At 46.0% G+C, this 26,559-nt stretch overlaps 1 long non-coding RNA gene across 1 annotated transcript; it reads left to right on the top strand.

The window, feature by feature from the left end:
* The first annotated feature begins 11,178 nt into the window (after positions 1 to 11,178).
* LOC131402287 (uncharacterized) lies at positions 11,179 to 13,626 on the top strand. Its single transcript, XR_009218493.1, has 3 exons — positions 11,179 to 11,394; positions 11,880 to 11,949; positions 13,567 to 13,626. It is a non-coding gene; the product is annotated as an uncharacterized LOC131402287 (long non-coding RNA).
* Positions 13,627 to 26,559: the final 12,933 nt, after the last annotated feature.

Here is a 26,559-nt window from a genome sequence, read left to right as displayed (position 1 = left end):
ACCTTGTGATGGCCTTTTCCCCGGTTAAGGACTCTTGAATCACAAATATCTCCAAAATTTCCAGCATAATAGTTAGAGCTCCGCATACCACTATCTCTGTCTCCTCAAACAGCCCAACATCTTCACCAGCTCCTGTGGCCCCAGAAAAACCACAGTGACACCAGGGACCTCTGCTACAGCAACCAGTTTTTCTGGAAACCACTCCAACCTGGAAGGAAGAGAATAAATCCCCCTTTTTCTGCCTCTGTTTTATGTTTCCTGTGTGACATGAGCTCTGCCATTTATACTTGTATGACTTTCCAGGGCTGCTGTAACAAAATAGCACAAAGTGGGTGACTTAAAACAAAAGAAATTCAATCTCTCCCAGTTCTGAGGCCTAGAAATCTGATATCAAAGTAGCAGCAGGCCCTTCCTTGACTCCCCCAGCTTGCAGTGGTGGCCGCTAATCATTGGTGTTCATTGGCTGCAGCTGCAACAGTCCAATCTCTGCCTCTGTCATGAAATGCTGTTTCCTCTCCAACCAGTCATATTGGATTAGAGTCCACACTAATGACCTCATCTTAACTTGATCACATCTGCAAAGACCCTCTTTCCAAATAAGGTCACATTCACAGCTTCCAGGGATTAGAACATCAACATATCTTTTGGGAGACACAATTCAACCCATAGCAATAGCCTTGCTCCAAGTCAGGAGAGGTGGGTTTGAGTGTGGGAGACAATAAGTTTATGAGGTGGTTGCAAAACCTAGAAGACTCTGCCTCAGCCAGAGTCTTGTGTGTGTGTGTAGTTGTGCATCTTGCAATTCCCAAGTCAGTAGCCATGTAAGCCTTTCATTTTTTTATCTTAATATATTTTATTTAACCCAACATCTCCAAAGAATTATCATCTCAACATGTAGTTAATATATAATTATCATTGAGGTATTATACATTCATATTTTTATATAAAAGCTTTGAAACCCATTGTGTATTTTACACTTACAGCACATCTCAATTTGGACTAGCCCCATTTTAAATGCTCAATGGTGACATGCAGCTAGAGTCTACCAGATAGGAAAATATGGTTTAAAAAAATAGATTTTATTTCTTATAACGTTTTACAGTTATAGATTTATCGTTTTAGGTTTACAGAAAAATTAAGTGGAAATTATAGAGAGTTCCTATATATACCCTAATCCCCCCCAACATAGTTTCCCTATTATTAACATCTCATTAGTAATCTATATAACTTATATAACATTATTACTGTAACATTATTAACTACAAATTATTAACTTTAGTGTGGTACATTTGTTATAATTCCCGAACCAGTCCAGATACCTTATAATTAATGAAAGTCCATAGTTGGAATTAGGGTCACTCTTTGTGTTGTACATTCTATGGGTTTTGACAAATGCATAGTAATATGTATCCGCCATTACAGAATCATATAGAACTATGGTTTCACTGCCCTAAAATCCCCTTTGCTCCAGGGCCATAGAGGTGTGTAAGTGTGACCTTTGTCTTAGTCATAGATGTTTGGGGTGATGGGGAATACAGGGGCTCCTTCCAGCTAGTATCCTCTGCTTTAGGGTGAGGAAAGGGAGGAATTTCTCACAACAGCATTAATAATGGAGGAAACCAATGTTGAGGGTGCAGAAGTGGATCATCACAACATATTGATCCCGGAATTAACATGGTTAAAAGAACTGAGGAAAAGGAAAGGAGGTCAATTTTTAGAAAATCAAAATGCAACTTTATTTCTGCATTGATCTTGAGTTACTGATTTGGAATCTTATAAATTCAGCATGACTATTGATTCCCCAGGCAGGGACTCATGGGTTTGTGGTGTTTCTGCACTCATGATTGGTGTGCAGCCATGCATGGGTCACACACAGAATGTTCTGTGGCTGCCCTGGGCCCTGGGTGTGTGAGTCTGTCCCTCCCTTGCACTTTGGAGGCATTGATGCTGGATTGTTCTTGTCTGAGCCCTGAGTGACATGGGCCCTGTCTGTCACCTTCAGCTTACACCTGACATCGCCTCCTCTGATGCAGTTCATTTGCATCACTGCAGAGGTTGTTCATGCAAATGGCTTGTTGACTCAGGCTTGGGACCTAATCTAGCCAAGAGCAGATGGTCCCTGGAACCTTGTTATCAATGGACATGGATGAAATCATAGAGTTTAGGGATACCAAATAAAGGAAATGTGCATACCTCACCAAGACTCTATACACTCATCCTTGGAGATTACATCCTGTGAGAGATGCATAAACACAGTCTCCTCCTTTCTTCCTTTTCAGGCACCTGAGAATGGCATCAAAGTAGACATGGTTTCATGTCTCCCCATCCCACACAGCCTTACCTGCGGAAATTTGTACAGTTCCAGCAGTGTTCCAATCTGGGCAGAAATTGCACATGTTGTTCCAGTAAGGGCTGCTAGAGACTTGCTCTCTCTCCCACAGGTGTAATTTGGGATGTCGTTGCCCAGCCCTGAGAGCCAAGTGAGTGAACTCTCCAGTGTCCTCTGTTCATAGTGCAGGACATTATAGAGATCAACTCCCAAAGATATGTTGGGTAAAAAATGGTGGTTTCTGTTGATTTCCTCAATGGCAAAAACCAAGGCCACAACATACTTATAGTTCTTGTACTGAAACCTGCTGTGACGGATGGGGCTCCTTAGGGAAAAGACTCAAACCACAATTATCTTCAAATCCAATGTAATCACTTAATTAAGGAAGAATGCCAAGCCAACTCATTCCATCTGTGGCAACAGCTCTCCTGAAGCCTTAGAATTTATAGCTAAATCAAGTAACATCACCTGGGCTCTGGAACATCCTTACTGAATTCCACACACATGGAGAAAAGTGATGAAGTTTATGAGAAAAGTTTAATGAATGGAAAAGCAGATCACATTCAGAGTGCGTTTTGTAAATGGTTCTTTGGTTCAGGATCCAAAATGCTTGTTCATTTGAACACATCATCAAATGCTTCAGAGAACAGCAATAATATCAACATGAGATTGGAGATAGCCCTGGGGATGAAGAGTAATTACAACTGAAGGCTCTGGGACAAGCAGAGAAGCACGGCATCTGTCGGTTGAGAATGGTGCAGCAGAAGGCTGGCAATCAAACTGCCTAAATTTCTGCCCCATGAAACTCGTGTATCTGCCACTGTCAACAACCAGGCAGCTAGGAAGAGCTTCAGAGTTCCCATGAAGAAGGAATCACCGTAAAGCAGGAACATCTGGGAGAAGTTTGAAGGAATTAAAACTGAAAACACTTAGGAGTCTAAGAGACACAGCCTTGTACAGTTTAAAAATTGAAAATGTGATTACCAAAACTGACTGAAAAGAAAATAAAGAGAGAATATTATACAAATGTGGCCATGTGGTTTCAAGAGAACATTTGAGAAAAAAATTCCAAATATCCACCAGGCCTGGAAGAATTTACGTGGGGCGTTGCCTGCACGCCAATTTGGCCAGGAACAAGGTCTCCTGAGCTGGTGTGAATGGAGAGCAGAGGGCGAAAAGCAAAGCATTTAGCCTTTCGTCCTGCAATGAGAAAAAGCTCTCCCTCCACCATCCAGGTGCCTGAAGCTGCGGGGACACATGAGTTGAGCTTGACTTCTGCCCCCAGGAGACTCACCCCAGACCTTCCCTGACAACACACCTGTCATTATAAATAACATGTCAATACATTTGAACATTTAGATGAAATTCACAAATTGCCAGGAAAATGAAAGTTAGCAAAACTTTCTCAAGAAGAAATGAGAAATCTGAATAGTCCCATATCTAAAGAAGAAACTGAATCCATAGTTTAAAACATTCCCACATTTCATCGTGGCCAACACCGCTGCCGGCAAATTCCACCAAACATTCAGGAGAGAAATAATACACATTGACTCTAGCTCTTCCACAGAACAGGAAAAATGGGAAAACTTTTTGATTTATTTTATGAGAATAGCTTAACTTTGCTACAAAAATCTTACAAGGTCATTACAGGAAAGGAAATTTACAAGCCTCTTTTTTTCTGGAACTAAACTCATGTATTCCTAAAAAAAATTAACCTTCCAAATCCAGCTACATATTTGAAGCAGGCCACATCATGACCAAATTTGCTTTAAGCATTGCCATTCAGTGTGCTACTTCCTGAAAAAGGAGAAAAAATAATCTGGGTAACTGCGGTTATTATCTATTATATATATCATGTATAATCTACTATAAACAGAACTGGTCATGTTCTGTTTGTTGGCCTGGGTGGTGTTAACACATGTGTACACTTTTTGATAACTTATCAATCTTTACACTTGGATTTGTGCTCTATTCTGATTGTATGTCATATTTCAACAAATATGTTTATTAAAAAGAGAAAATGAAAGCACAACAATGAATGAAAAACACAACAGTTATCCAATTGAGAAGTGCCCAGAGGACTAACCAGAAAGTTTGGGGAAAACAAACCGAAACAGACCTAACAAGTTAAAATGCAGAGTTATTTAGAGTCAATACAAACCGGAAATTTACCTTATTGAAGGTGAAATTGTAGAGATATACACATGTGCATGTGAGTATTCTATCATGTATACATACATGTATGTGATATACATAGGTACATGCATTATATATATGTGTGTTTGTGGACACACACGCACATATGCTTCTCTCTCTATATAGAACTTATAGGGGGTATATATATGTGTGTGTGTGTATCTATACATATACATACGGCTGCTCTGGAGAGGGAGGGAGGGACAGATGTTTACTGACCACCTACAAGGTTTCTCAAACTTAATTTTTCCAACATTTGAAATGTCATTTTTTTAAAATTAATATATGTTTCAATAATACATTTGTATTTTAATGTGTTATACCAGTATAATCCCAGCATTTTTAATTTGTTCATTAATGGCAGAATTCTCCAGCTTGTATGCATTCTCTTGATGCTGTGATGTAATAGGATGGGCGCTGACAGCCTGCCTTTTGTATTCCACAAACCTCAAGTTTGTGGTCTCTCTCTGGCCTGCGGATTTGGACCAAGTTTCTGCATGTGCTCACTAGCTGTTCTCCAAAATTCACTCTAACCACCACTGTTGGGAGCATACACAAGGAAGAAGCCCTAGGGTGGAGGTGTGTGTATGTGAGGCACGCAGAGCACTGGGGGTGCCTAAGGGCCAGCTGGGGAGATCCATGGGTGAGGCATACCCCACAAGTCATGGGAGACTTCTTGATGGAGTGCTCAGTGCAGTTACAGGATCCACATCCTTTAAAGCCCTCTAAGAGTACCTATCTGCCAATGCCCCCAAACTCTTCAACCCATCCACACTCATATTTTTGTGCTCCAACAGAGGGCTGGAACTTTTCTTCTTGAAACCTGGACTTCCACAAAGGCCCTCTCCTCTGTGTGTCATGATCTAAGACAGTGTTTTCAGGGGTTTCCATGCAGCAGCTGAAAGGAGCTTGAGCTGGTTAACGGGCCACTGCAGGGTCCAGAGCTGGGACCGAGGTCTGTCTGCCTATTACCAGATGCATGGCTGGGTGATACTCCCTCTGGGTCCCTTGGCATATGGTGCTAGATCCCACTTCTCCCACAAAGGCACTTTTGTCTATGGATGGATGCCAAAGCATTGTTAGTGCAGGAGTAGAAAAACAGGAGGTGTCTTATTCCACCATGACGCTGATATCACTCTCCTTTGAATTATAGAGATTTCAATTTGACTCAGTTTTTCAGGAGCCTGCTATTTGCCTACAATTCTCTACAACCTCAGACTCTCCCAGACCCACTCTATGAAGGACATAGAAAGAATGTTCTCAGATCTACTTAGAAGGGCCAAGCAAATAAAAGCCAACAAATTGGTTCTGGTCATTCTGCTGGGAACAGAGGGCAGTGGACGTCTCATACATTCTGGTTTGGAAGCAAGAATTCTTGTTCTCTGTGGATGAAGAAACAACAAGAAAAGAGAGCCTGTGGTAGGTAAATACATGCTTGATTCATCTGAAAAGTTCATGTCCTCCCCTTCAACTTGAAGGTTAGTGTAGGGAGAGAGCACGGGTAGTTTCCACTGTTCACCTTCTCCCTTAATATTCAGAACAGAGAATCAGTTTTATTTTGGGTGGCAATTCAACAAACTGAAAGATAAAGTTCCTAACCCTTCTTGCAGATAAGAGTGACCAGACCAAATTCAGGCCAATGATGTGTGACAAGAAGTATGGAGTGGGGGTTTGTGGAGGCTGCACAGATGGAACTGACATAGATGGGAGGTTCAGCATTAGACACGTGACAGCAATCCACAGGTGTTGTAGGTATTATCTCATATACACCTGACGATGTTCCTAGAAAGCTGTTTTTAGCACCATCCCCATTGTGCAAGTTGGGAGACTGGGGAGATCTTGAGAGGCACAGTGGCTTTTCCAGGACACAGAACTGGTAGGATAAAAGAGGTGTGACTTCAGCTCTGTCTCCTCAAAGCTGGCCACTGCTTCCACTCCCAAGGAGCTGTGGGGAGGGTGGTGATGGATATTTGTGTACAGTGACGCAGATGACATGGGCAAGGAGGGAGAGTAGCCAACAGCCTAGCGGGGGCTTTGGGTGGGTCTGATTGAAGGAAGGGGCCAAGTAATAGAACCTTGAAGAAGTGACCTCACTTCCTTGGTGACAGCCCCCAACAGAACTTAGAACTCTGGTTACCAGGCACCCACACTGTAACCACAGCCTCCTGTCCAGTTCATTTGAGTGGAGACACTCGACACAGCAGGATGTTCTCGTGTTGTCCCGTGACTTTCCGAGGCTCTGGCCCCCGGAAAGCCAAGAATGAGAGCATATTAAGTGGCTTTAGACATTGGCTCAGCCCTCACTTCGAATGTCTGTGGCCTTTTGGCAGGAGGAACCATCAGGTAACAGCATAGCCCAGCGCAGGCCACTCTAAGTCAGGCCACAAGTGTGATCCCAAATGGACAGCCCCACACCCCTTGACCCTCATTGTGTGTGTGTGTGTGTGTGTGTGTGTGTGTATGTGGGAGGTGGAGTTAGAGAAGTTAGTATGAGGAGGAACCACCCTGAGCAGGAGCAGGTAGCTAAATGGTGGAGATCTGGTTGTGTGTCATGTTCACACTGAAGATCTTGGCTGCAGGAGAGGATGGTGAGTGCTGGGGACCAAGCTCTTCTACCCACATGTGAATCCCAGGCCATCGAGGTGTTCACATTCCTTCCCTGATGGAGACTATGCAGATGCCCCTCTGTGCCTGAACTGTGGTGGGGTTTCCCTCTGTGGCGAAGTCCAGGCAGGCCCCTGATGCCTCCTGGCCTGACTTCTGGGCACTATCACTGCAGAGCTGCACCCAAGTGATGGTTGAGGAGCTGGTAGATGGTTTCCAGTTCGCCATCTCCCTGGAGAGGACACAGGTGCACCAGTCCCTCAATGAAGAGGGCTGGTCTGAGGTGAGTGTGGGTGCAGAGGGGTCTTCATACCCAGGACTCTGAGATGACCAAGGCACTACTAGAATGCAGACTCAAATCTGAGTCTCCCCTGGAACCCCCCAGGGTTTTCTCATTAGAGTGCTCCACAGTCCCACTCCCAAAGGAACCTGGACCTCCACTCCTTCCCACCAGCTACACAGGAGGGTAGAAAGTCACCTCAATCCTCCCGCTGGTTCACCATGATGTCATTGAGTGTATGTACCTCCTCTTCTCCCTCAGTGTGAGGATGAGTCCACCGTGAATTTAAATGAGGCCTGCAGGATGCGGGCCCTCCAGACAGGCATGATGGAGAAGCTGACAGAGTCCATCGCACCAGCTTTCCTGAGGAGGAACATCTCTAGCTTCACCACCTTCATGGTCAACTACTCGGCCTTAGACACATCCCACCAAGTCAAGGACCAGCTGTTTACTAGGTGAGTGGCCACTCCCACCTCAGCACAGTGGTGACTCTGCCCCCTGCCAGCTATGTGTCCTGGGAGTGTCACCAAATCTCTCTGAGCCTCAGTTTGCTCCTAGAAAAGTAGGGTGGGAAAGGATAAATTTCATGGGGATCTTGTAGGAACTCATGGGATCAGCCATGGCGGGTGCTTACATGGTGCCTGGCTCTGCAGAGAGGGCTGTGGACGTGCTGTGGTTGTCATGGTGTTTATTTCTCTCTTCCCCGTCAAAAGTAGTCTGCCTCATCCATCTCTGAGATGCGGCCTTTCTGAGTTTGGAAAAGCACATGGAAACCACCCTGTCAAGGAGTTGGAGATTCCATTCAGCTGGTCCTGGTCCTTTTCCTTGGATTAGCCAGTCAAGGATCTCTGGGGCAGCAGAGAGGCCCTAGGCCCACTCAGGTGTCTGGGATGGTTCTGGGTGGACTACATTTATTCAACCATGTAGATTAAGCACCTACTGCATGCAGGACATTTGGAGACAGTAAACTCAGTGAATGAAGGAGACACAGTGCGTGGCCTCAATTTCCGTCTGAGAGTCAGACATTGACATTAGACATCATTCGCAGGTCTTGTCATCCACCGTCCATCCCAAGGGATGCCCTCATAGCCTCCTTTACATCTGGAGGCATCTCCCCTTATTCCAGCCAGGAGGGCAGAGCGCAGGACCACCTAAAAAAGTGAGTGGTCTTTGGGTGCAGAAGGACGGCCTCCTGTCTCTAAAGAACAAGCTGTGGGGGGAGAGATGGAGGCTGTGGCTGAGGGGAGCCTGTCAGAAGCCGCATCTCACGCATCTTTTGATTCCCATGGGAAGGCAGAGGCCCGGTGGCTTCCACTCCAGGAGGACAGGAGTCAAAGAGCTATGGATGGGTGCCAGGACCCCTGGGAACCAGAGGGGTGGCTGGGCTGAGTTCTCCCCTAGAAACCCATTCCCACCACAGACCCATTTTCATCTGCCTCCCCTTCTCCACATCTACCTCTTCTGACCACCGCCTCCAGGCCCAGAACAGGAGGTGTGTGAGCAACCTGGTCACAAATCTGTCTCAGTGCTCAATCCAGTTGCACAAGTGCATGGAGGGCTGGGGTGGGCTGTGTCCCAGACCTTCAGGAGAAGAGTGTCAGTGGGAAGAGAGTCACAACAGACTCTGTGTCAACCTGCTGGATAAGCAGGCCTGCCACTGCCAGGACAGCCTCGTAGGGGTCAGGGCTGCCATGTGGCTCTCACCTGGATGGAGAGGGGCAGGCATAGGGTCCAGTCCCAAGCCAGGGTGTCTTGGGTGAGAAGCGTGGAGGGAAAGGCCAGGCCTCTGACTCTGTTGCCCAACTGCCTCCCCCAGTGCCATCTCTTCTCTGGTGGGAACCTGCCTGGACCCAGCGCAGGATTTCTGGGAGCTCCTGCACTATCCCTGCTTCAGCATGAAGCTGGCCTCTCTGCATCTCAGCTTGCCTGGCTCGGAGCTGCAGGGCCACGCCTACCTTCTCCAGGTCCAGCTGGAGCATCCACGGCCCATTGAGGCAGAGCTGGAAGGTGAGGCGACTGCAGTCTCGGATGACAATTTGCAGAGTGTTCGGAGGCCTGGTTCACTTCAAGGCAGTGGGGTCTTTCCTGGCTTTGACAGGCACAGGGGAAGTCAGCTACTTGAGTGACACTGTTTCTTTCTCCTGCTGCAGTACCATCTCCAGAGCTCCCTCCAGCTCCAGAGCCAGAGCAAGGGCCAGCTCCATGGCTAGATCCAGCTCCAGCTCTAGTTCCACCACCTGTGCTAGAGCTGGAGCCAGTGTCACCTCCACCAGTCTCTCCAGGGCCAGAGCCACCACCAACATCAGCTCCAGCCCCAGTGCCAGCTCCTGAGCTGGAGCCAGCTGGACCATTGGCTCCAGGGAGAATCCTCCCTCCACCTGGAGAGATAACAGCAGAGCCAGATCCAGCCCCAGAGCCCGCCTGCCCCTGGGACGTGACCACCAAGAACCTGCTGAGGGAGGAGAAGCCTGACTTCTTGGAGTTCCCTCCCCGGCTGGTGGCAGAGCAGTTGACACTGATGGATGTGGTGAGCAGCGGGGCTCTCAGGGCAGGTGGGGCCGGCCTTCCCTGTGCCATCAGCTGCCCCACACCTGCCATTTCCTGATCCAGAATCCCATGATCTCGGTGCAACCTCTTGCTTCCCCACTTACCCTCATGTGACCTGAGCAGCCTTCTTAACTCCCAAGCCTTTGCTGTCCTCATGTGGACAGTAGGGATGGACTTTGAGAGCAGCTGCCATGCAGAGTGGCTGTGCAGGTGGATGAGGTGGAGCAGAGAGGAAGTTGGGCAGAGTCGGCGCTTTGGTGGCGGAGGGGAGCACACTGAAGTGCTGTCTCGTCCTTGGGTAGTTCACTCATTTGCCCAGGAGGCCTCAACAGCCTCAACGCTAATTAGGCACTTAATGTGTACATGACTACAAGGCAGACAAACAAAGCCCGTGGTTGTTGCTGCCTTGGGGGAATGTGCATCTGAAAGAGGAGCCAGACCCCAGGATGGTCAGAATGGGTGGAAGATGCCCCTAGAGATGGTCAGGAAGGAGCTGAGTTCTGGTGCTTGGAGGAAGTGAGACTGGGCGACGAGCAAATGCCACTTCCCTGTGCCACAGTATCGGTTCCTGGGTCATCCTGTGCTGGGTGCCCTCAGGGGACACAGGCAACACCCAGGGACTCCCACAAGCCTCAGGCCGCATTCTCAGCTTCCTGATCTCCAGCTCTCACCACTGACCTGGCCTGGGACTGGGGCTGCAGATGCTGAGCTGGGCTGTGGCAGGGCTGGGTGACACTCCCTGTCCTCCCCAGGAGCTCTTCAAGACAGTGAGGCCCCACGACTTCCTCGACTCCATCTGGTCCCAGTGTGACAACAGGGGCAATGAGCACCTGGCACCCAGCATCCATGCCACCACGACGCACTTTAACAGAGTGGTCGAATGTGTCATCACCACCTGCATTGGGGACCCGAGCATGACAGCCCAGGACAGGGCCAGGGTGGTGGAGCTATGGATCCAGGTGGCCAAGGTAAGATGTGGGAGGCCCTGGGAGCCCCTCTCTGGAGTCGGGGGCACTGCCCCTTCTCCTTTCTCAGCTCTCATGTTTGAAGTCCGTGGTCTGAGCTTTTGCACAATCCTCAGGCCCCTCCTGCCAGGCCCCGATGACCTGACTCCTGGTCCCTGTGCTGGGAAGCTCATCCCTTCCTGGGTTCCTTCCTTGGCTTGAGCTGAAATCCTCCTCCCTGGAAGTATTCCTCATCAGGTTCCAGCTGTGCATTTCCCGGGTCCCTGAGCTGCTGTCTCATCCACGATAGGAGACGTCAATGAGGCGACAGAAGCCAGAGGAAGCAGGGCTCCAGCTCCCCCTCACAGCTCATTCTCTTTCCTTCCCCAGGAATGCCAAGGCCTGAGGAACCTTTCCTCTCTCCATGCGATCCTCTGGGCTCTGCAGGGCCCCTCCATTCAACGTTTAAAAGAGATGTGGAGACAGGTGTCCAGGTGGGTAGGCCTCTCTCCATGCGAGCACCACCTGGGTGGACCAGACACCCCCCACAGGGCTGGCATTGCCCTTCAATCAGTTGGGACCTCCTGGGAGACAGCAAACCCTGGGGAGAGGGTCTGACCTGCTTGGCAGGCTGGAAGTCTTTCTGAAAACTTAGGCCAGTGGTTCTGCTTCAGGAATCAGTTTCCCTAAGTGACAGATCATGGCTTGAACCAAATTGAAGATTTTCAAGTGTTTGCAGCAACAGAACTCTCTGTCCACATGAAATTAAGACTGTTTAAAACACATCTGCTGAGAAAATAAGAGAATGGAGGCCCCAGGTGACAAAAGGAGAGCCCACTCCCCAGTCCCAGACACCTCAGGGCTCAGAGGACACGGTGAAAATGCTCACCCAGGATGTCTGGATCTTCTGGGTTTTCAAACAAAAGGGGTTTACCCTCAAACCACTCCACAGTGTTTCTTTCCTTTTTTCCCTCCTCAGGAAGAACTGTCAAATGCTTAAAAACATCCTCCAAACATGCCACCGGGAGAGCAGGAAGCTTCTCAAGGAGGTGAGTGGAGGCTGGAGAACTGGAAGGACGGGAGGTGAGGTGGGGAGGGACCAGGCAGGATGTGCTTTGGTAAGTTTTTCACTTAAGGTTCCCCGAGAAATAACGGTCTGTCTTGTCCAGCTGGACAGGAAGCGGGAGTGTGAGCTGCAGGGGCAGGTGGGGACTGTTTGGGGCAGGAGGCCTTGGTCATGGGATACAGTGGTGTCGCCTGGACTGTTCCAAGAGGTGAGGAGCTGGCAGAATGAGCAGGTGTCTGGCTTCCATGCAGACCCATCAGCTGGCCCTCATCATCCTCCAGGCTGGCGGGTGGATGGAGTGGGTGGGGGTTCCTTTCTTCCTAAAGCAACCCAGTCTGTCCTCAGGAAGCCAGGCCCCTCCTGCTCCTTCTGTCTTCACTGCACCTCACAGGGGAGGGCATTCTGCCTGTCCCAGGGATGGGCACTGTGAGGTCACACAGGCCTTGTGGACACAGGGGCTGCACAGCCTTGGGCCAAATGGTGGATCTGGGACAGAACTGTGTGCTCTCTGGGACTGTGCACTCTAGCCCGATAGTGGTCACTGCTGACAAACCAGTGAGTCTCCCCCGGTGCCTTGTCGACAAGGATACGCCCCAGATGGCAATGAGAATTATCGAGGAACCTACAGATTCTTAATGGACCTTCCTGACAGATTCTTAATGGCCTCCATCGAGGCCCTGGCAGGAGGGGCCTAAGGATTGTGCAAAAGCTCAGACCACAGACTTCAAACATGAGAGCTGAGAAAGGAGAAGGGACATTAGAAATGTCCAAGTGAAAAAGGATGCAAATGTCACCATTACACAGTGCCATGGTCAGCCCCTACACTTTCACTCAGATGTGGCACATAGGGGTTCCCTTCCTGAGTGAGTGAAGGAGGAGTTCTGTGCAGGGACTATCCTGAGGGGATCCATGGAGCTGAGGACTTTGGCATGGCCTCAGGTCCAGCCTGGTGTCAGAGAATCCCAGGGGGCTGGAAAACACAGAAGCCACTTGCATGGGACCCCGAGACACCTTGTGCCTCTCCATCCATGGCTCAGGTTGACTGAGGGCCTCAACACACCCCGAGAGTCCAGAGGACAGGACATTGGTCCGAGGTGTGTCTGGAGGAGGAGTGAAGGCCAGGGTCAGGGCCTCTGGCTGGGAGGGGGAGCGGTCTCCTCTGTGGTCCCCTGAGCAAGTCACTGCCCCTCTGTGGGCCTCGGTCTCCTCATCTGGGTAATAGAGGGAGATGATCTGTGGTGCAGGCCTCACACGTGTGATGAGGTACAAGGGGGAGAGAAATGTGCAGGAGCTTTGTGCTCCTCCTCCTCGAGGGGGGAGGGGACAGCACTGGTGACAGTCAGATGACACTGAGTCCTCAGGGGACCCTGGGAGGCATGGGGAGTCCTCCTCACACTTTCCTGATGAGGAGAGAGGCTTAGGGTCCTGGGCAGGCCTGAGGGCACAGAGGAGGGAGTGTTGGAGCTGGGAGTGATCTAGAATCAGGGCACCCTGGAATGGGAGCAGCCATAGACACCAGATGTCCAGGGTCCAGGATCAGGGTCCTGGGAGACACGGGGAAGGTAGCATGGCCTCCCTGAGCCTGTCCTTGACCCTGCAGGAGGTGATATCTGTGAGGGCCACCCTACAGATTGACCCCCAGGGAGCCCAGGAGAGACAGCAGCAGCAGGTGAGGTGGCCTGAGGGGGAGGATCCAGGTGTCAGAGGAGGGGTCACTCACCTCACGGCTGGAGGCCTCCCTAAGAGAGGGGTCCCTCCTCCTCCAGCCCAGCTCCAGGAGCCCAAGAGCCTGAAAGGCCTGCCCTGGAAGTGACCAGGAGGAGGCCTGGAAGGGCTGGGCCCAGGATGTGTTAGGGTGGGGAGGGGCAGGGACCACATACCCTGGGATTTGCCAAAAGCCGCCCCTGGGAGGTGACTGGGGAAGTTGGGTGGTCCTGGAGGGGGTAACTGGGGGGAGGCCGCTGACGGTGCTAGGCTGTTCTCTGTGGGAGTCTGTGGTGGGCAGGAGGCTGGGGTGAAGGGATTTGGGGGAGGGTCCATGGGGGCACCTGAGAGGTGGGACTCATCTCACCACTCCCACCCTGATTTCACAGGGTGTCGTCCCCTTCCTGGGCATGTTCCTCTATCACCTGAAGCTGCTGGACATTGGGATGGAGGATGACCTGGAAGTGAGTGAGCCTGGAGGTGGGGACAGGGAGCAGGATCCTGAGGTTTCGGAGGCGAGAGCCCTGCACTGGGACCTGAGCTCTCAGTATCTGGCAAACCTCCTCTCATGAGAGCCCCATGGCCACCCCTGGGAGCTGGGGAGTCAGGCACATCTTAGCAATGCGTGAATAGACGCTCTGCATAAGCCCCACACCAGTCTACCTGGGCTGGTGAAGCTCATAGCTGCCTGCCTGCAGAGCTGCAGGAGGCTGTGTCTGAGATGGATTCAGCCTTCCCCTCGGGCCCTGCCCCTGGGGAGTGCCATCAGCCCCTGCAAGTGAGGAAGCACTTCTGTGTTCCAGCTGTCCCTTCCTCCCTGAGGCCTCAGTCTCCCCGTCTGTCATCAGAGAGGGTGTGCTACAGAAGGTCTCTGGCCTCAGCTCCCCTGTCCCTCCTGCTCTGGAGCCCAGAGCCTGGCCCAGTGTCAAGTTCTCTTTGTGGAAGGTCTGCCCTCTGCTGGGCCCTGACATTCCTGCAGCCTGAGAAGGGGTGGGATGGGGGTTGGTTACGGGCTTAGGGGGCTGTTTCTGATGGATATTTGCTGTCTCCCTTCCAGGGAAATCGGGTCAACTTCCAGAAATGGTGTGAGGTGAGCAGCTATGGGGAGGGTGGGGATGTGGAAATCAGAGACTTCGCCTGGCAAGACTTTCTCTGGCCTCATCCCTTGGGTCTTACATTTATTGGGAGAGTCAGATCCACAAAGCTGGGGATCCCATCACGTTGGCGGGTGCGGGAGGGGCTGGCATCAAGGACACCTTCCTGGATGAGGAAGTAATTCAAGCCAACTGTGAGGACAGGCAAGTCCTGAATGGAGTGGGAAGGAAGGAGGGTTCCCGAGTGAGCACAGACCCCAGACCAGATCCTCACTCTGCACAAGTCCCTGGCAGCGTCCCCTACCCATGCCCTGTGTGCATCCTGTCCTTCCTCCCAGAAACTCAAACTCATCCGGAGGATCCAGCTGCTCCAGCAGGCTGCAAATGCCTATGACCTGGAGCCCGACGAGCGATTTGGGGCCTGGTTCCAGGCCATGGAGCCCATCAGTGTCCATGAGAGGTGAGGGGGACAGGAGTTGGGTGAGGGCAGGGCAGACTCTCTCTGATGGCCAGCTCCAGAGCCTGTGGCCTGGCTCGCTGATCAGCCACAGAACTCGTAGCGTGGTGACCCATGGGGCACCAGGACTCAGCTGCTGGCAGGCTCTGGGAGGGGCACCTGAGGTGTGGCTCCTGGTAGCTCACAGGCCACTCTGTCCTGTAGCTACTGGGTCTCCTGCCAGCTGGAGCCCGCACACCAGAAGGCGAGCAAAATGCGGCTCTTCATGAGGAAGAGGAACCGGACATCCTCCAGTTCAGGGCCGAGTGAGTGTTGGGACCAGGAGCGACTGACTCCAGGGGCTCAGTACAGCTTCGGGCTAAGCATGGGCCTCGATCCCAGCTCCACTGCTGAGCAGGCCTGGGACAGGCCGCTCCCCTCTCCTCTCTGGGATTCAGTTGCATCCTCTGAAATGGGTGATGCTAAATGATGCCTCCTTCATCAGGGACAAACGAGGTGCTGTTGATGGACTGAGCACTCGGTACAGGGTTTGGATCAGAGTGCAGGGGAACAGGGAGTTGTGCCATGATTCTCAGGAAGGATCCCCAAAATAGTCTGTTTCTTCTCTTCAGCCACCATGCCCTTGGCGATGAGCCATCACACTCTGGAGACCACAAGTGCAGCTCCTCCTGACCAGCAGGGACACTGGCGCCCTCGGGGTGCACCGGGCCAGCTCTTCCCACCCTGAGTGAACGAGGACATCCTAAGACTTCCCCTGGTTTCCCCTAAATCCCCAGAGGGAGGGCACCACCCCCTCCCTCTCCCTGACATCACCACACCAGCCACTGTTAACCCATTGGGAAGGAGTGATATTATTTCTTTAACAGTAAATGGTAGATTTGACTCTTACATTATATCCTGTTTCTTTCACAGCCTGGGTGTTGTGGTGTGGTTCTTTCACTTCTTATGCTCATGTAAATGAGACACAGAATCTCACTTTCCTCCTTGAATGAAGAACTTGTGTATCGTCACAGCTTATTGTATGTGGGAGAAGGGAGGAGGGCCAGCCTCCTCCCTGGCTACTGAATGAAACCCTCAAGTCCCCCTTCCTCAGAGGACAGGTGCATTTCACTGTGGTTCACCTGGGCCAGGAGCAGAGACAGCCCCTCAGATCTCCCTGGATGCAGAGGTTGGAGGGACTTTCCCAGGCAAAACAATAACCACTGAAATGTGGGTGTCTTTCAAATAGCACTTACCAGGACCATGTCCTTCCCCAGGACAGCGGCTGTCTTTCTACAGCTTTCCAGGAAGAAGGAATGTTTTTTGCTTCTCTTGTTGAGGTTTCTTTGATCAGATATTGGAACTTGCCGTTTTCTAATCAGTGTCTGGATTCGCATCAACACTAAATGAGGAAAAAATGTAAAAAGATAAAAGTTTGCATGTGGAACGGACAAGGACAGAGGAAGACCATGTGCAGATGGACTAAGGGCCGACAGGACACCCCCATCAGGCCGCCTCTAGGGCTCCCTGTTCACCCTTCGCCTAGACTGGAATCCTCCTGGGATCCTGGCCCATGCCCTTGGAAGTCCTTTTCCCCCTTGTTTCATGTCACTTTATGATGAAGTGCTGCTATTCCCGCCCAACTCTAGAGCTTTATGGATCAGATAATACCCAGTTCATAACAGTCATCTCAGACTGTCCCATAATTAGGTATTTAGTCCCAACCAGCACCCAGTAGCAAGAAAGGTGCCATTTCTCAAAAGGAAAATGGATATCTGCATGGTTTTGCTTTAAAATCCTAGGTGTATGCATTGTCATTCTCTTGTGGAGGCCTGCCAGAAGATCCCGAAAACAACCCTAAATGCCAAAGACCTGCTGATTCATATGGCCTAAATGGTAGAATAGCTTATACTGTACCCTGGACCAGCTTCAGAGACTTCTTTTGCTCTGAGCCCCATTTGAAACTCAGTAAATATGCAAAGTAAATCACTCAAATGAGACACATATTGGCTCCAGAACCCAAAGAGGCCCACAAAGCATTGGATCTTTTTTAATGTTAATAGGTGGAAGATACATCAACTTAACTTTCACATTGAAGGAGGGATCTCAGTATGCCCCAGAACCCTAGAGCCCTACAAACCCACCAAGTCTTCATGGGGTTTATCTCCCACTTATATATCTTACTAAAGCTTCCAGGGTATTTGCTACTTCCTGCCCAACAAATCTATTAGCATGATTTCATGGATTATTTAGCCTCGATTATGACAGAGAGGGCTAGAGCCGAAAGTAACAGTGAATGTTTTGTTGACCCGATCATGTGGAAGCAAATTACTTCTTGGTTGATGTAGAGAGAATAAAGCATTTGCCAGAACAATAGTTGCATACCAGTTTTTAGAGACTGTGCTGTTTTGCTCCAGTAAGGAGACTACATCTGTAAAAGCAGCAGCATTTAGGATCACCACCTGATTAAGTGTATGAAAATCTGCTACCACTCTCCTAAACCCCACTACCATGTATACAGGCCAAGTCAACACACTTGCATCTCTCAAGACTTGCATGGTGGCATTACTCTCCACAGACTTCCTCAGGGATGCAATATTGCTTTTGATTTATTATTTTGGTTGAACAGGGAAATTCCAGTGGTTTCCAGTTGGTCTTTCCTATTATATAAGCCATTGTTCTACAGGCAGGGAGCCAGTGTGAAGAGTCTGCTAGTTTGCAAATGTGTTCTTGAGAACTATAAATTCAGGTAAAATTTAGATACAAAGAGAATTCCTATTGGGTTGTATGTGTGGACCCACTGGGCCCACTGTGAGAAGGAATCAGACCAAAGAACTATTTATCATCTAATCTCTCTCAATCTCCACTCTGACTATTTGACCAAAAAGCATTTGGGATCCCCAGGAATTAGCATCAACTCCAATTCTATCTTAGTCATTCCAAAAAAATCTGGCTGTTTCCCTCTTCCCATGCACAGATACCTTGGTAAAGGGTCCCAGGTCACTTTCAGAAGGGCAAAGAGGAAGATTTACAGTATACTATGTTGGCAGGGTTATAGCATTCTTCCTCAAAGGGACCCCACTCACATCTCAATTTCGAATATCTATTCCTGCACCAGTACCAAACTGCTTCTATTAATACAGCTTTATAATGTGTCTTGAAAATTGATAAGGCAATTCCTAATATATTCAATGATTGTTTTGGCATTCTTTTTTTTTTTTTTTGGAAGATTGGCCCTGAGCTAACATCTATTGCCAATCTTCCTCTTTTTTCTTGAGGAAGATTGTCCCTGAGCTAACATCTGTGCCAACGTTCCTCTATTTTGTGTATGGGATGCTGCCACGGCATGGCTCGATGAGCAGTGTGTAGGTCCACGCCCAGGATCCGAATCCTCGAACCCCAGGTCATTGAAGCAGAGTGCAAGAACTTAACCACTATGCCACTGGGCCGGCCCCATATGTTGGCATTCTTATATATTTCCTTGTCCTAATGAATTTTGGAATCCATTTGGCAAAATCCACACACACAAAAATTCTATTAGCATTTTTATTGAGATTGTTTGGATTTATAAATTAATTCAGGGAACACAGAAATTTTTCATAACATTAAGTTATCCCGTCAGTGAACATGATATATCTACTTATTTGGCCATTTTATATCTTTTATTAAATTCTACAATTTTCTCAGTAGAAGTCTTATACATTTTTGTTAGTTTTAGTCCTAATCGGTCTCACATAAAAAATTTAAAACTTTTATGGACTCACATTCTCATCCAGCTATTTCCCTTTCCACTTTATAGTCAAACATCTTGAAAGAGTTGTCTACACTACATGTTTCCATTTACTCATCTCACTTCCTCTTAAACATAGCGCAATTTGGATTCAATGAGCTCCACTTCATCAAAACTGCTCAGTCACTGATGACACACACAACTTTAAAAATCCACAAGTTTTTTCCTGACCCTTATCTTGCTTGATTTTTAAAAAATTTATATGTTTTCACTTTCAGTTTCCAGTTCTGCTCGTAAGGAGCTTGGAAGTTACCGCTCCATCCTGATAACAAGCAAAAAGCTGAACAGACTGAAAAATCAACAAACAACTATTCTTGGATCCATAAGACAGGGGAGGACACAGGGTAAACTGCTCCCCCAAGAGTGGAGAGATGGACAGGCAAACACAGAGAGCCGCAGCTCACCAGAGCAGAGACTCGCGCAGAAACCACCTCCAGAACCAGCGCCAGGGTAGGAAAACCTGAACTGTAATGGACAGATTGGTGAAGGCTCAGTGTGGACAACTCTGAAAGTGAAGAACTCTGGGGTGATCCAGTCATAGAGGGGCCCCCAGAACATTGTGAGATTACCTCCAGGAACTTGACTAGGTTCCCACAGTAAGTATCTGAGAAAAATCCCCTTGTGCTCCTGGCAGGAGGAGGGGAAAAGGAGCCATTCTGAAATACTCCAGAGCACTCTGTTCTTCTTAACAAGGCCCACCCTCAGGGAAAACTGCCTAACAAGAGCTTAACCTACTGGAGTATTATCAGAGCCTAACTGACCTAGGGGAGGGGAAATACCCAACTCCAGCCCACTCTAGCCATCCTGTCTCACCTAAGGGGGCAAAAAAAAAACAACAACTGAGAAACAGTCATGAAGTTCACAGTGCAGAGGCATAGGCTCACTGAAAAACTGAGACCTAATCTTAGGACTATAGAATGCTTCCCCTCCCCAACACCTCACTGCCACATCACTAAAGGCCTATTTACAGCAGTTCCTTTTACCCAGTGCATCATATACAGCTATCAAGAAAATTTACCAGGCATATACCAAAACACAAAAAACATAATTTGAAGAGACAGAGTAAGTATCAAAATCAAACATGGCAAGGATGTTGGAATCATCAGACTGGGAATTTAAAACAACTGTGATTAATATGCTAAGAGCTCTAATGGATAAAATAAACAGCATGCAAGAACAGATGGGTAATGTAAGCAGAGAGATGGAAACCCTAAGAAAGATTCAGAAAGAAATGCTAGCAATAAAAATCACTGTAACAGAAACGAAGAATGGCTTTGAGGCGCTTATTAGTAGGCCAGACATGGCTGAGGAAAGAATCTCTGAGCTAGAGGATATATCAATAGAATCCTTGAAAACTATAGAGCAAAAAGAACAAAGACTGAAAAAAAAAAAAACAAACAGAATATCCAAGGACTGTGGGACAACTACAAAAGATGTAACATACGTGTAATGGGATTACCAGAAGGAGAAAAAAGAGAGAAAGGTACAGAAGAAATATTTGGAAAAATAATGATCAAGAATTTTCCCAAATTAATGTCAGACACCAAACCACAGATCCAGGAATCTCAAAGAATACTGAGCAAGATAAATGCCCCCAAAAATTACACTTAGGTATATCTTCAAATTATAACCAAAAATAAAGAAAAAATCCTGAAAGTAGCCAGAGTATAAAAACATCTTACCTACAGAGGAACAAAGATGAGAATTACATCTAACTTCTCAGAAACCATGCAAGCAAGTAGAAAGTTGAGTAAAATATTCAAAGTGTTCAGAGAAAAAAACCCACCAACCTAGAATTCTATACTCTATGAAATTATTCTTCAAAAGTGAAGGAGAAATAAAGACTTTCTCAGGCAAACAAAAATTGAGGGACTATGTTGCCAATAGACCTGCTCTGCAAGAAATGTTAAAAGAGGTTCTTTAGAGAGAAGGAAAATAATATAGGTCAGAAATTCAGATCTACATAAAGAAAGGATGAGAGTTGAAGAAGGAATAACTGAAAGTAAACCAAAAACTGTTATTTTTCTTATTCTTAATCTATCTAACAGATAACAGTTTGTTTAAAATAACAATGTATTTGATTACGTACGCTTACGAATATGTATGCTTATGTGTGCTTACATATAAGTGAAATGAATAACAGCAATGATACAAGGGATGGGAGTAAGGAATTAGGATTATTTTGTTATTATAAAATACTTATGCTACCCAGGAAGTAGTATAGTGTTATTTGAAAATGGACTTGGATTAGTCGTAAATATATATTGCACTCTAGGGTAAGCACTAAAAAAGTTTTAAAAAACTGTAACTGATATGCTAAGAAAGGAGAGAAAATGGAATCATCATACAAAATGCTCAATTAAAACCATAAAAGGCAGAAAAAGAGTGGAAGACAAAAACAGGAACAAAAAAACAAAAGAAACAGGGGCTGGCCCAGTGGTGCAGTGGTTAATTGTGCATGCTCTGCTGCGGCAGCTTGGGGTTCGCAGGTTCGGATCCCGGGCGCACACCAATGCACCGCTTGCTAAGCCATGCTGTGGCGGACTCCCATATAAAGTAGAAGAGGATGGGCACGGGTGTTAGCCCAGGGCCAGTCTTCCTCAAGAAAAAAGAGGAGGATTGGCATCGAATGTTAGCTCAGGGCTAGTCCTCCTCACAAACAAAAAAAAAACAACACACAAGAGAAACAAATAGAAAACAGTAATGAATATAGCAAATATATGTCAGCTATATCAAAAAACACTTTAAATGTCAATGATCTAAATGTGCCAATTAAAAAACAGAGAACGTCAGAAGGGATCAAAAAAACATGACCTAACTATATGTTGTCTACCAGAAACCCACTTTCAATACAAAGACACATATAGATTAAAAGTAAATGGGTAGAGAGAAATATACCATGTTAACAATAATCAAAACAAAGCAACAGTAGCTATAGTAATCTCAGACAGAGCAGACTTTAAAGTAAGGAAAGTTATCAGAGATAAATAAAAGCATTATATAATGATAAAGGGGTCAATTCTCAAAGAAAACATAACAATTCTGAACGCGCATGTGCCTAACAACAGAGTGTCAAACTATGTGAGGCAAAAACTGATAGAACTATAAGCAGAAATAGACAAATCCACTATAATAGTTGGCGACTTCAACACCCCTCTCTCAGAAATGGACAGATCTAGCAGGCAGAAAATCAGTAAGGACATAGTTGAACTCAACAGCATCATCAATCAACTAGATATAATTGACATCTATAGAGCACTTCATCCAATGATAGCAGATTACACTTTCTTCTCAAGCTTGCATGGAGCATTCACCAAGATAGACCACATCCTGAGACATAAAACACCTTAACAAATTTAAAAAAATAGAAATCATACAATGCCTACTTTCAGACCACAATGGAATTAAACTAGAAATCAATAACAACACTTTACATGTTTTAAATTTACATAATTCACTCTTTGTGATGTATATTTCTATGGATTTTGACAAATGCATAGAACTGTGTATACCATCACAGTCATGATCCAAAAAGTTTCATCACCCCAAAAATTCCTGCTTGCTGCCTCTTTGTGATCAACCCCTTCCCACACCCCACTCCTGGCAACCTCAGATTTGTCTTCTATCTCAATAGTTTCGCCTTTCCCAGAATGTCATATAAATGGAGTCATACAATATGATGCCTTTGGGTTCTAGCTTCTTTCACTTAACAAAATACCTTTGAGATTCACACATGTTGTTGCATGAATCCATCAGGGTTACTTTCTCCCTTGTGTTGCTAAGTAGTATTCCAGTGTATAGATATACCACAAACCGTTTATTCATTTATTCACATTTGAGTTGTTTCCAAGTTTTAACAATTAAAAATAAAGCTGAAATAAACATGCGTGTACAGATTTTCGTGTGCACATAAGTTTTTAGTTCTCTTGGGTAAATATTTGGGAGTAAGACTGCTACTCCCATATAAGAATAAGTAAACATATAAGCACTGTATATGTTTAAATTTGTTTGTTAAAAAAACTATTAAACAGTTTTTCAAAGCGGCCATACTGTTTTATAGTCTTATCAGCAAAGCATGAGGATTCCAGTTGTTCCACATCTTTGTCAACACTTGGTAGTGTCAGGATTTTTTTTTTTACCTTCTAATAGACGTATAGTGGTGTTTCATTGTGATTTTACTTTATGTTTCCATCATGAGTATCGGCATCTTTTCATATGCTTATTTACCATCAATATGTCTTTTTGAGTAAAGTGTCAGTTCAAAACTTATGTTTCTGTCTTTTGAGTTATTTCTTGTTGAATTTTGTGAATTCTTTATATTCTGAATAAAAGTCTTATTTTATTGAGGTATAATTGATATATAACATTATATTAGTTTCAGGTGTATAAAATAATGATTTGCTATTTGTATATATTGGGAAATGATCACCACAATAAGTCTAGTTAACATCTGTCACCATGCATAGTTACAAAATTTTTTCTTGTGATGAGAACTTTGAAGATTTACTCTCTTAGCAACTTTCAACTATGCGGTACAGTATTAACTATAGTTATTATGCTGTACATTACATCCCCACTACTTATTGATTTTATAACTGGAAATTTGTACCTTTTGATCTCCTTCACTCACTTTGCCCACCCCCAACCCCTCAACTTTGGCAACCAGCAATCTGTTCTCTGTAGGCATGAGCTTGTTTTTTTGTTTGTTTGTTTTAGATCCCACGTGTAAGTGAAATCCTACAGTATTTGTCTTTCTCTGTCTGACTTATTTCACTTAGCATAATACCCTCAAGGTCCGTCCATGTTGTCATAAATGGCAAGATTTCATTCCTTTTTATGGCTGAATAATATTTCAGTGTATATATACACCACATTTTCTTTATCCATTCATCCATCAGTGGACACTTAGGTTGTTTCCATGTCTTGGCCACTGCAAATAATGCTGCAATGAACATGCAATGAATATGAAGTCTTTTGTCAGAAATGAGACTTCTAAATATTTTCTCTCAGTCTGTAGGTTTATCTTTTCCTTCTCTTAACCGTGATTGTTTCAGAACAAAAAGTTTTAATGTTTATAATTGCTCACGTTTTGGCAGCATTTGACATTGGCTTTCTCATCCTTCAAGACTCAGTTTCAGGAGGCCTACCTGAATTAGGCTCCTCCAGCTCCTTTATCTTAGCAAATTTCTATCATATTACCCTATACATTTTCTTTATGGCACCTCTCACAAACTGTAATTATTTTATTCATTTATTATGTTTATTATCTGTATTCCCCACTACATTATAAGCTCCATGAGGGATGGGGGCTGCATCTGCTTTTTCACTAGTACTATCAATGACTAATACAGCTCCTGGCAAATAACTATGGAAAGGAAGGAAACAAGGAGAGAAAGAAGGCAGGTACAAATGAAGAAAAGGAAAATCTTGAAGGAGAGGTCCAAGATTATTCTGAGAATTCAACTTCAAGAAACTAGCTAATTGTTATGATTTAAATGGAAATAGAAAATACAGGATTGAACAGCAACTCCCCACTTCCAGCCCACCCCCCATCAGCCCTTGGCAACCACCATTTTACTTTCTGTTTCTGTGAGTTTGACTACTTTAGATACCTTATATAAGTGGAATCATGCAGTATTTGTCCTTCTGTGACTGACTTATTTCACTTAGCATAATGTCCTCAAGGTTCATCCATATCGTAGCATATGATAGCATTCCCTTCTTTTTTAAGGCTGAATAATATTCCATTGTATGTATGTACCACATTTTCTTTATTCATTCATCTGTTAATGAACATGTAAGTTGTTTCCACCTCTTGCCTATTGTAAATAATGCTGCAATGAACATGGGAATGCAAAATATCTTTGAGATTCTGTTTTCAATTCTTTTAAATAAATATCCAAAAGTAGGATGGCTGGATCATATGGTAGTTCTATTTTCAATTTTTTGAGGAACCTCATACTGTTTTCCGTAGTGGCTGCACCATTTTAATTACCATCAACAGTGCACAAGTGTTCCAATTTTTCAACATCTTTACCAACACTTGTTATTTTCTGTTTTTTTGACAATGGACATCCTAACAGGTGTGAGGTCATATCTCATTGTGGTTTTGATTTGCATCTCCCTGATAATTAGTGATGTTGAGCATTTTTCGTATAGCTGTTGGCCATTTGTATGTCTTTTTTTTTGTGAGGAAGATCAGCCCTGATCGGATGGCACCCTAACATCGGATGCCAATCCTCCTCTTTTTGCCGAGGAAGATTGGCCCTGGGATAACATCTGTGTCCATCTTCCTCTACTTTGTATGGGACACCACCACAGCATGGCTTGACAAGCTGTGTGTCGGTGCGCTACCAGGATCCAAACCTGCAAACCCTCGGGCTGCCGAAGCAGAGCACGCACACTTAACCGCTGCGCCACCGGGCAGACCCCTGTATGTCTTCTTTGAAGAAATGTCTATTCAAGTTTTTAGCCCACTTTTTAATTGGTTGTTAGTTTTTCGGCTATTGAGTTTTATGAGTTTCTTATATATTTTAGATATTAACCCTTTATTGGATAACTGGTTTGCAAATATTTTCTCCCATTCTGTAGGTTGCCTCTTCATTCTGTTGATGGTTTCCTTTGCTGCACAGAAACTTTTCAGTTTGATGCAGTCTCACTTATCTATTTTTGCTTTTGTTGCCTGTGCTTCTGGTGATATGTAAGAACAAACCTTTTAGCAAGGTATTCCCGGCTTTCAAATTCTGACCCCAGCCTGCCTTTCTTCTTTGAGCTTCACCACCACGCCACTGCACACCACAGTGCAGGCCACTGGACCACTCCCAGTCCCTGAGAATGCCATGCACATGTATGTGTCTCTGCATATTGTCCTTTCTTCTTGGAATATTCACCCTCTGCTGTCTACCCAGCAGGTGCAGTATTACAAAAGTCTCTGGTGGCTTTCCTGATCCTCTTCCTCCCAAGGAAGGATTAGTTGCATTCAGCTTTGTTTGGTCCCCTATGTACTAGAGTTGTTTACAAAATTGTTTCCTGTTCTAGACTATATCCCAGAAATTAATATCTACCAGATAGTGTATGCTATTTTTTAAATAAATTTGGTCATTTTGTCTCGATTTCTCTATCTATAAAATGACAGTGCTTTTAAATTTGCTTGTCAATAATAACCAGCCGAAACTCATTTTTGAAATACAGATTTGAGGCTCCCTCCCATAGATTATGATTGCAGCGTTCCAGGAATTCATATTCGAAATGACCTCACTATGTGATTCTTATAATCAGGTATGTTTAAGAGAACTGAGTTAGATTACTCTAGGGCCCTACCCTGCTCTAAATTTTTTCCTTTTTTTGTCTATAATTTCTTACGGCATAGAAGAGAATAAAAGTGAAGGACAAAGGTGAAGGGCATGTTTTAAGATGACTAGCCGGAGTTTTGGTAACTGACACCCATCCCCTCTCCTTCAGTCCTTATTTTCAAGGGCAATTTTGAAATTTTAAGCCTGGTAAACATGTGGAAATATGATTAGAGTAAAGAGAAAGTAAGATGAGAAACTGATTCGATGTATATATAAA

Source organism: Diceros bicornis (genome assembly GCF_020826845.1).
Source record: "Diceros bicornis minor isolate mBicDic1 chromosome 39 unlocalized genomic scaffold, mDicBic1.mat.cur SUPER_39_unloc_1, whole genome shotgun sequence".
NCBI classification, from domain to species: Eukaryota; Metazoa; Chordata; class Mammalia; order Perissodactyla; family Rhinocerotidae; genus Diceros; species Diceros bicornis.
The sequence above is the reverse complement of the archived record's forward strand: the minus strand, read 5'-3'. Positions and strand labels throughout refer to the sequence as shown.